The sequence below is a fragment of the Dasypus novemcinctus genome, chromosome 4, assembly GCF_030445035.2.
Source record: "Dasypus novemcinctus isolate mDasNov1 chromosome 4, mDasNov1.1.hap2, whole genome shotgun sequence".
NCBI classification, from domain to species: Eukaryota; Metazoa; Chordata; class Mammalia; order Cingulata; family Dasypodidae; genus Dasypus; species Dasypus novemcinctus.
This window is the reverse complement of record NC_080676.1, coordinates 12,601,157-12,610,683: the sequence shown is the minus strand read 5'-3', so window position 1 is coordinate 12,610,683 and position 9,527 is coordinate 12,601,157. Positions and strand designations below refer to the sequence as shown.

At 38.5% G+C, this 9,527-nt stretch overlaps 1 long non-coding RNA gene across 1 annotated transcript; it reads left to right on the top strand.

Annotated features, from left to right (window-relative positions):
* Positions 1-227: 227 nt before the first annotated feature.
* On the top strand, positions 228-8,232 carry LOC131278173 (uncharacterized). The gene is made up of 2 exons (XR_009185427.1): positions 228-370; positions 4,720-8,232. It is a non-coding gene; the product is annotated as an uncharacterized lncRNA (long non-coding RNA).
* The last annotated feature ends 1,295 nt before the right edge of the window (positions 8,233-9,527 follow it).

Below are 9,527 nucleotides of genomic sequence, written 5' to 3'. Positions count from 1 at the left end.
TTCTGAGTTTTACTGGGGTTTCTGTCTTTTGCCATTGTGGAAACGCTCCTTTAAGGGGGGGGTGGAAAAAGGGAGAGCTAAATCGTGAAAGCCTATCGCCCTCCGCGCTGGGTCGGGCGCGCGGGGCGGGGCCAGAGTGGGCGGGTCCATGGTGGGCGGGGCGACGCTGCCCGCGCCAGAGACGGCCAGGGCGCGCGCCTGGGGGCGGGGCGGGCCTGAGCGCGCCCGCTGGGAGCTCGCGCGCTTCACGGCGGGGGCGGGGCCTGCGGAGGGACCCGTGGGAAAGGCGTGTGGAGGGGGACCGATGGCTCTTTGTGCTTTTCGGCTTTGACGGCCGTCGTCGTATCCGTGCAGGCGTGCTAATATCCAGGTGAGTACGAGAAGACGGAAGCCCCCGAGACGCAACGTCAGAGGGAATATCGGATGAAGAGGGCACCGACGCGGCCCGGGGCCGCCACGCCGGGCGTTCTGCTCCAAGTGCTGGGAAGGGGAGACGCTGGCGACGAGCCGTGGGCAGGTTTGCCTTTGCGTCCCGCCTTCCTCCCCAGCCCCGGCCTGAAGCCGTCCCTTTCTTCCCAGGGAAGTAAATTTCCCCGCGACGCCCCTGAAGGGTCCCCTCGGGCGGGCGGCCGCCTCTGTCCCCCCCGCCGGGAGCGGGCCGGGACGCGTCGCTGTGACGGTCCCTTTGGGGACCCGGGGCCGCCCGGCGCTGCTTACGGGCCAGCGCGTTGGCCCAAATTCACGCCGAGGCTGCAGAGATGACTCGGAAATGCCAGCTACGGCAGTTTGCTTTGATAATCGTTTTAGGGTACCGGCACTCTTCAGCAGTAGCTGCAAATATTGACTTATTGTAATGCACTTTAGTTTTAGTTCTCACATAGTTGAAATTGAGGAATGGTTTTAAGTCTGAGAGGCAGTTTTTTGTATGTTATTAGATGTCTGAGTCTTAACTGAGTTAATTTTAGGGATTGAAAAATAATTTTTAATCCGCAGCAACTATCCGGCGTTTATAAATCAACTCTTACCAGGGGCTTACTAAGAAACATCTATGCTGGATTATCAAATTCACTTTTCTGTATTGTTTTCTCTCAACAGCTCTTTCATTGTAAAAACCAGAGCCGTCCTCTTGAGTACGGTTGAGGTTAATGTTTTCCACTGCATGATAGAAAAATTCAAACTTTTGGTGGAGAAACCCTTTAAGCAATTTAATAAATATATTCAACATAAGAGTGATTTTTAAAAAAATTGTACCTCGAGTACAGACGAATTGGAAGATACGGTCTTCAAAGGACAGAGTAACTATTAGAGAAGTTTCGCTGCTACATCTGAACACTATGCCACTCTAGACAGTAATATGGTTCAACCTACCTTCAGACATCCTAAAATTCCATGCAATGTAGAATTATGAGCAAAAGCTCAAATGATTGTTTCTTGTGGAAAGAGTTTGATGTCATTGGTCTGGAAAGTTGGGCTGTATTCTAGCTCTGCTGCTGCTTAGTATAAACTAGGCAAGTCATTACCAAACTGCAAATTCCTTATACGTAGTAGAACTTTTCTACCTATGTAGATCTGTTCAATTACTATTAGATAATATATGTAGAATTGCTTTGAAACAAAGCACTACATAAAATTTTATTATTATAGTTCGAATGAATGATTCCAATTACATTCCTGCCAGTAAACTGATCAAGCTGAGAGAATTGCGGCATAATGAGATGATATTTAGGAGACTGGTACCAGGAGTAAGGAGGTACTGCTTCTCTGTATGAAAAAGGTTTTTGGAGTTTTTAAACTATTATCGATGCCCTAATTCTTAGAATTGAATAGACATCATTTGAAGATAGAAAGAAAAAAAGGGTGCTAGTCTATGCAAATTGAATTTTGAAAAATATTTGCTTTGTATCTAAATATTTTGCGTTTGTTTAAGAGTCCTGATATTCTTTTCAGTTGTTTTCTAGATACATCTGAGAAGATAGCCTTCAAGAATTATAAGCTAACATCAAAAGTTCTCCATCATAAGTTTATTTTTTTCCTTCTTTATTATTTTTTTAAAATGTTACACTCAAAAAATATGAGGTACCCAAATGTCCCCCACCCCCCTCACCCCACTCCTCCCATATCAACAACCTCTTTCATCATTGTGGCATATTCATTGCATTTGGTGAATACATTTTGGAGCACTGCTGCACCACAAGGATAATGGTTTACATTGTAGTTTATACTCTCCCCCAGTCCACCCAGTGGGCCATGGCAGGACATACAGTGTCCAGCATCTGTCCTTGCAGTATCACCCAGGACAACTCCAAGTCCTTAAAATGTCCCCATATCATGTTTCTTCTTCCCTCTCCCTACCCTCAACAGCTACCGTGGCCACTTTCTCCACATCAATGCTACAGTTTCTTCTATTGCTAATCACAATAGTTCCATAGAAGAATATCAGTAAGTCCATTCTAATCCATACTCTATTCCTCCATCCTGTGGACCCTGGGATGGTTATGTCTATTCCACCTCTATATCTAGATTCCACATGGATGATGGATGTCGTTCTGCTTGCAGTTGTAGGCAACCTTAGCTCCCTGGTGTAGTGGTTAACCTTCACCTCCCTGTTAGCTGGCCAGGGTAAGTCCTATAAACCAGATGGTAGGAGTTGCAAGTCTGCTGAGTCTCAGGGCCTGGCCATCACATGGACATTCCAGAGATTCAGGTCTCTTGAGTATACACTAACCCCAGCACCAACTACAAGTCCAGTAAAAGTAACAGAAGAGGCATGTGTAGAAAGGTCATATCTGAGTCCAAGTCCATCACACTCAGGAACAAACTCCCAAGTGGGGCCAACTGACATGGCACTGAACTCCAGAGCCATCTGCCATGACCATAGAACCTGTGGGTCTCTGTAGCCCTCAGGAGAACCAGTCCCTGGACTTCTATCTACTTGAGCTGTCTCTGGGACCCTGCTGAGATGTGTATAAGCATTACCCCTCTGATGACCTCCCAACTCTTTTTTGGAGACTCATAGCCATATAAACACAGTTGTCCTTTCCATTTCCCCCATTTATAAGTTTAAATAATGACAAAGTAATTTCTAGTAGGTTGTAAAATGCCATTTTACAATAAATATTACTTAACTCTTTTAAATACATCCGATGGAATTAAATACCATAGTCATTAATGATACCTGCTATCATCGATTTTTAAAAAGTGAACTAGTTCTTCTTTAATAGACAAAAGTTTTACCTTGTATTGCTGTCCCATTACAGCACTGATTCTCAATCAGGGACCTTTTTGCCCCCCAGCAGGACATTGAGTATTGTCTGGAGACATTTTTGGCTCTAAACCAAGTGTAGGCTGCTACTGGCATCTAGTAGGAAGAGGTCATGGATGCTGTAAAACAACCAACATTGCACAGGACAGCCCTCAATGACAAAGAATTAAGTGGCCTAAAATGTCACTAGTGCCACTATGGAGAAACCCTACCCTATAGAATTCGTTGTAATGCATGAAAGTCTTTTATTGGTTGTCATGTTTTCCTTCAGCAAAAATATGTGTGTATTTAAATTTATTTCATATCCTAGGGTCATAATGCTCTAAATGTTAATGCAGTCCAGAAGAGTTTTTTTTTTTAAATCATTACAACTATTGTTAGTGTACAGTTAATAAAAACATAAAAATCACAGTTTTTGAGAAGTATTACATATGAAAAGCAATATTTTATTGAAATGCATTTCGTAATGAGATCCACCTTTTTATCATTTACGTTAATTGTCCATGGATGAACATTATTTATTGCTAGAATCTGACAGAGGTCAAATCAGTTCTTTGTTTTTCATGTTTAGAGATAAAAAGGCCAAAATACCTTGTTCATTTAAGTAGATACAGCAATATCATTCAATTCTTTTTATTCCTTCTGAGTTGCATGTCAAAAGCATTTACAGATGTGTTTCATCCATATATATTTAATGATCATTTAAGTTCTCCAGTTTAGTTGGGCGCAAAGCAAAGAATCCTAGTTTGGAAAATAATTCCGTACCTAATCTTTAGCATTATTTTTTCAAAATTGACCCTATTTAGTACCTTGAAGGTTTCTTCCTGTGTCAGCAGACCATAGTAAGATTCAGTATGGGTAAGAAGTGTTTCTTGTGTAAAAGCTAGAAAGGCAGCTAACTCCCTAAGTAATTTAATGTCAAGAACAGTGGTATAAGTGATTGTTCCATTCGTGTTTGTTGGATGGGTAGGTGGATAAACAAAGGAATGAACACTTTAAAATTAAATAGTCTTACATTAATCCAAACTAAAAATGGGTGATAGCAAGGATATTGGAAAAAGTGGTGCTTTCTCAATATATTTCAGAGATAGAGCTAATAGAATTTACTTGAGGTTTAGATGCAAGAGAAAGGGAAGCATCATGGATCACTATGGTTTTTGTCCTAAGCAACTGCAAGAGGTATTATTTATTGAAACGGGGGAAACTGAGAGGAGGAGGAAGTTGCAGGTAGAATTAACCACCTCCCCTCTACTTTCTTCAGTGGCCGGTTTGTATGCTCAGCCTAATTTAGTTGAAATCTGTAATTTTTCAAAATATAAGCAATATTATGCATAATTTTCAGTCTAATTAAAAGAGCTACTTAGTCATTTTCCCAAAAAATGGTAGTCTTTTCTCTTGTTTCTAACTTCATTGTCTCAAGTTCACATTTGATTTAAATGTGCTTTTTTCTCCTCTAGGATTCAAAGGGATCCAATCTTGGGGACTTCTGATGTGGAGAGAGGTTCCCCGTCAATGGCACCACCTCAGTTCCTGGTCTCTGCTATACTTCACCTTGGCATTCCTCTTCATCTCCCTTTTGTTGAGTCATCATCTTGCTGCATGACTCACTTGCACGGGCACTGGCTCACTGTGTGGCTTTCGGCTTGCTATGCAAGTACTTGGCTCGCCAAGTGCTTGCAATAGCTGGCTGCATGAGCGCTTGGCTTACCACGTGGACACCTGGCTTGCCACATGGGCACTGGCTCGCCGTACATGTACACTTTCTCTTCTTTTTCACCAGGAGGCCCCAGGGATTGAACCTGGGTCCTCTCTTATGATAGGTAGAGGCCCTATCCCTTGAGCCACACATGCTTTCCTGATTTAATATTAATTACAACTCTTCTATTAAGTAATGTTAATTATTTAATTTATATAAATTAGGAGATGTACCTAAAGGGCAGGGTTTGTAGTTAAAAGTTTGTTGCCTGTTTTTTGTTTGCTTTTGTTTTTTTGAGGTACCAGGACCAGGAATTGAACCCGGGACCTCGTATGTGGGAAGCTCGTGCTCAACCACTAAGATACATCAGCTCCCTTGAGTTGGCTTTTTAGTTTGTTTGCTGCTTGTTTTTTGTTTTTTGTTTTTTTTCGCTTTTTCTAGGAGGCACTGGGAACTGAACCCAGGACCTCCCATTTGGGAGACAAGTGCTCAACTGCCTGAGCCACATCCACTCCCCATTGCTTTTTTTTTAAGTTGTTCAGAATTTCAAACACATTTTTATATGTGTTTTAAACAGTGACAATATATAGGTATTTTCTAAGACAGATTCAGTATTAAATAGTTGGTTAGTAGATCCATAAACAGATTCTTGTCAAACTCATATACACCATCACCATGATTTTGCCTGAGATCATTGAATCAAAATGTTTTCTAATTTGGTGAGATTAATGAAAATTAGTTCATATTCAACTGCAATGTTATAATTCATAGTTTATATTCATATTAATATGCAGTGTTACATAGGGTTTTCTAGCTTGGCTAGGTTAACCTGGAGAGGCACGTTTTTCTCTTACTCAGTAAATATTTAAAACTGTTTTTTTTCTAGTTTACATTTCAGGAGAGAAATAATATATGCAAAGACAAAAAAAAGGCATACCATTTCATTTCAATTTGCTGTCACTTATGGATCCATGTTTTAGGATCTTTTGAAAGATTAGTCCAAACCTCTACACCTGTGTACATTAACATTATCTAATTTATGAGTTGACATACATACTGAAAGTAGTGTTCCTTATTCAATTCCAAACAAGTACTAGAAGGTTTTAAGGGATATACTTGCTAGGGCTCTCAGGGTCCAGTGGAGGAAACAGATATAGACATAACAACTTTATTAAATGTTTGTTATAAATACTGAGATGTAAGCAAGTATTAAGTACCATAAACAAGGAAGAAATTCCTGTAGCTGCAGACATCACCTTTGCTCAGATATGACTTCTCCTAGGACAGTAGGCTGTGTACACTAGGAAAATTTTATTTCTTTTTACCTTGTCAGCCTATTTTCCCCTTAGCCTCCCCAGAGGCATCCCACCTCTGTAGAGAGCTACTACTTGCTATACAAATGCTGTTTCTGGCACCTCTGCTGGATGATGGCATCCTCAGCCAACAGCTCCAAGTATTTTCTTCTCCATACAAGTATGCCAGAAAGCTTGGAGAAAGCATTTGTCCTGTTCACAGCAAAAACATGCTGCTAGGGAGCTAAATCTCTAACTACTTCCTGACTCAGATCTCTTTATAAAATTCCCTAATGGAAACTCATGTACGGGTGAAAGGTGTACCAAGTACAACTTTGTACTTGGGCATTATGTGTACTTGGTGCTCAAAATCATGGTAGAGAAATGTCAACTTTTCTATTTTTCTTATAAATTCCTGTAGGTAAATAATTTAAGATTTCCCATTTTGAAGAAGTAACTGTAGAGATATATTACCATCCAGTATAATCTAATTAGAAAGAGTATCCAGTAGAACTATGGGTTCACAAAACAGACTCACCATCTTTGAGCTATGCTGAATTGTTTGGTTTATTTGATTTGGCAGATCATCCAATACTTTTCTTTCATTCTTCTGCTCCCATATGCCTGTCTAAATTGATAAGTAGATTTTTTTTTCCTTTTTGTTCAGAAAATGGTAAAGCTCTACGTATTTGCTTGAGAAGTTAAGAATTAAAATTTTAAATCACATCTGTGACAGTTTCAAGTTCTTTTTTGAATCCCAAATGATTAAATTCTTAAATCTATTCCTGTACCCTTTGATTATATTACATTCACTTTAGATCACTTGATTAGATTCTTTTAACAAACAAATATTATTGATACAATAAAGTATAAATCCATACAAAGTATACAATCACTGGTATTTGGTCTAATCACATAGTTGTGCATTCATTACTTCAATCAATAGAGCATTTTTTTTTTATTCAAAAAATAATCATAATAAAGCACAAAAAACAAATCTTCATCACCTCTCATTCTCTTATTTCTCCTGCTGTACATATCTGCTTTTCTGTTTTCTGTCTCTGTAGTTTATTTGTATTTATATTTTTTAAAAACAAGTCATATGCAATATTACCCATATTTGTATTTCACTTGAGGTTTCACTTTGTTGTATAATCCCATGTTGCATTTTTTAGCTTTCCTTCTAGTAAACTTTACCTTTCAACCACTGTAATACCCATATAACAGCTCGGCTAGTTGCAAACACTGTGATGTGCTAACACCATTTCTATTTGTTTCCAAAGATTTACAACCTTTTTATCGGTTCTGCACAGATTAACCCTCAGCTTTCTATCCTCTATCCTCATTCTATTTTCTGGTGACATATATTAACTCCATGAGTTTAGACAATATTTTGTTCATAATAGCCCAATCAGTATTTGTGCTTTTGTGCCTGGCTTGCTTCACTCATTGTCTTCCAAATTCATCTATGTTTTCATATTCTTCACAACTTCACTTGTTCTCACGGTTGAATGTGGTCCATTGTGTGTATCTACCTCAATTTATCCATCAGTTTATAAACATCCCGGTTGTTTACATATTTTGGCAATTGTGAATAACATAGTTGTGAATGTCAATGTGCTGATGTCCATTTGTGTCAATGCTCTCAGTTATATGTATATACCTTATAGTGGAATTGCTTCATCATATGGCAAGTCTATATTCAACTTCCTTAGGAACTGCCAAGCAGTCCTCCACAGTGGCTGTACCATTCTACATTCCCATCAGTGAAAAAGCATTATTAACTGTCCATATATCGCCAGCATTTGTAGTTTTCTGACTTTTTAATAGTGGCCATTCTAATAGGTGTGAAATGTTATATCATTGTAGTTTTGCTTTGCATTTCCCAAATCGCTAATGATATTGAACATTTTTTCATGTGTTTTTTTGCCATTTGTATTTCTTTGGACAATTGTCTATTAAAGTCTTTGACCATTTTTTAATCAGGTAGTTTGTCTTTTTATTGATGAGTTGTATGCTCTCTTTATATCATGGATATTAAACCCTTATCAGATAGACATGTGATTTCCAAATATTTTATCCTATTGAGTCAGCTACTTTTTCACCCTTTTGACAAAGTCCTCTGAGGGCAAATGTGTTTAATTTTGAGGAGGTCCCATTTTGTATTTTTTTCTTTTGTTGCATGTACTTTGTGTGTAAAGTTTAAGAAACTACTGCCTATCAAGATCTTGAAGATGTTTGCCTATGTATTCTTCTAGGAGTTTCATGGGAAAGTTTATATTTAGGTCATTAACCCATTTTGAGTTAATTTTTGTATAAGGTGTGAGATAGGGCTCTTCTTTCTTTCTTGTGGACATGGATATCCAGTTCTCCCAGCAACATGTTGAGTAGACTATTCTGGTCCTGCTGTGAGGGCTTGATAGCTTTGTCAAAAATCACTGAGTTCTCAATTTGGTTCCATTGATCAATCTGTCTTTGTGCTAATACTGTGCTGTTTTTACCACTGTAGCTAAGTAATTATGCTTTAAAGTCAGGAAGTGAGAGTCCTCCAACTTCATCCTTCTCTTTAAAAACATTTTTGGCTCTCTGAAGCCCCTTACCTTTCCAAATAATTTTGATATTTGGCTTTTCCATTTCTACAAAAAAAAAAAAGCTGTTGTGATTTTTATGCAAATTGCATTGAATCTGTAAATCAGTTTGGGTAGAATTGACTTTTTAATAATATTTAGTCTTCCAGTCCATGAACATGGAGTTCTTCCATTTATTTAAGTCTTCTCTTTTTTTTTAGCAATGTTTTCTGAATATAGGCCTTTTTGTCCTTGCTTAAGTTTATTCCTAAATATTTGATTATTTTAGTTGCTATTGTAATGGATTTTTAAAATGTCCTCCTCAGATTGCTCCTTAGTAGTGTTTAGAAACACTTGATTTTTGCATATTAATCTTGTATGCCATCACTTTGCTGAACTCTTCTATTAGTTCTGGTATCTTTGTTTGGATTTTTCAGAATTTTCTAAATATAGGATCAAATCATCAGCGAATATTGAAAGTTTTACTTCTTCCTTTTTTACATGGGTGCCTTTTATTTCTTTATCTAGCCTAATTGCTCTAGCTACAACTTCTAGCACAATATTGAATAATACTGGTAACAGTGGGCATCCTTTTCTGGTTCCTGATCTCAGCAGGAAAGTTTTCAATCTTTCACCATTGAGTACAGTGCTATCTGTAGGTTTTTCATATATGCACTTTACCATATTGAAAAAGTTCCTTTTATTCCTAT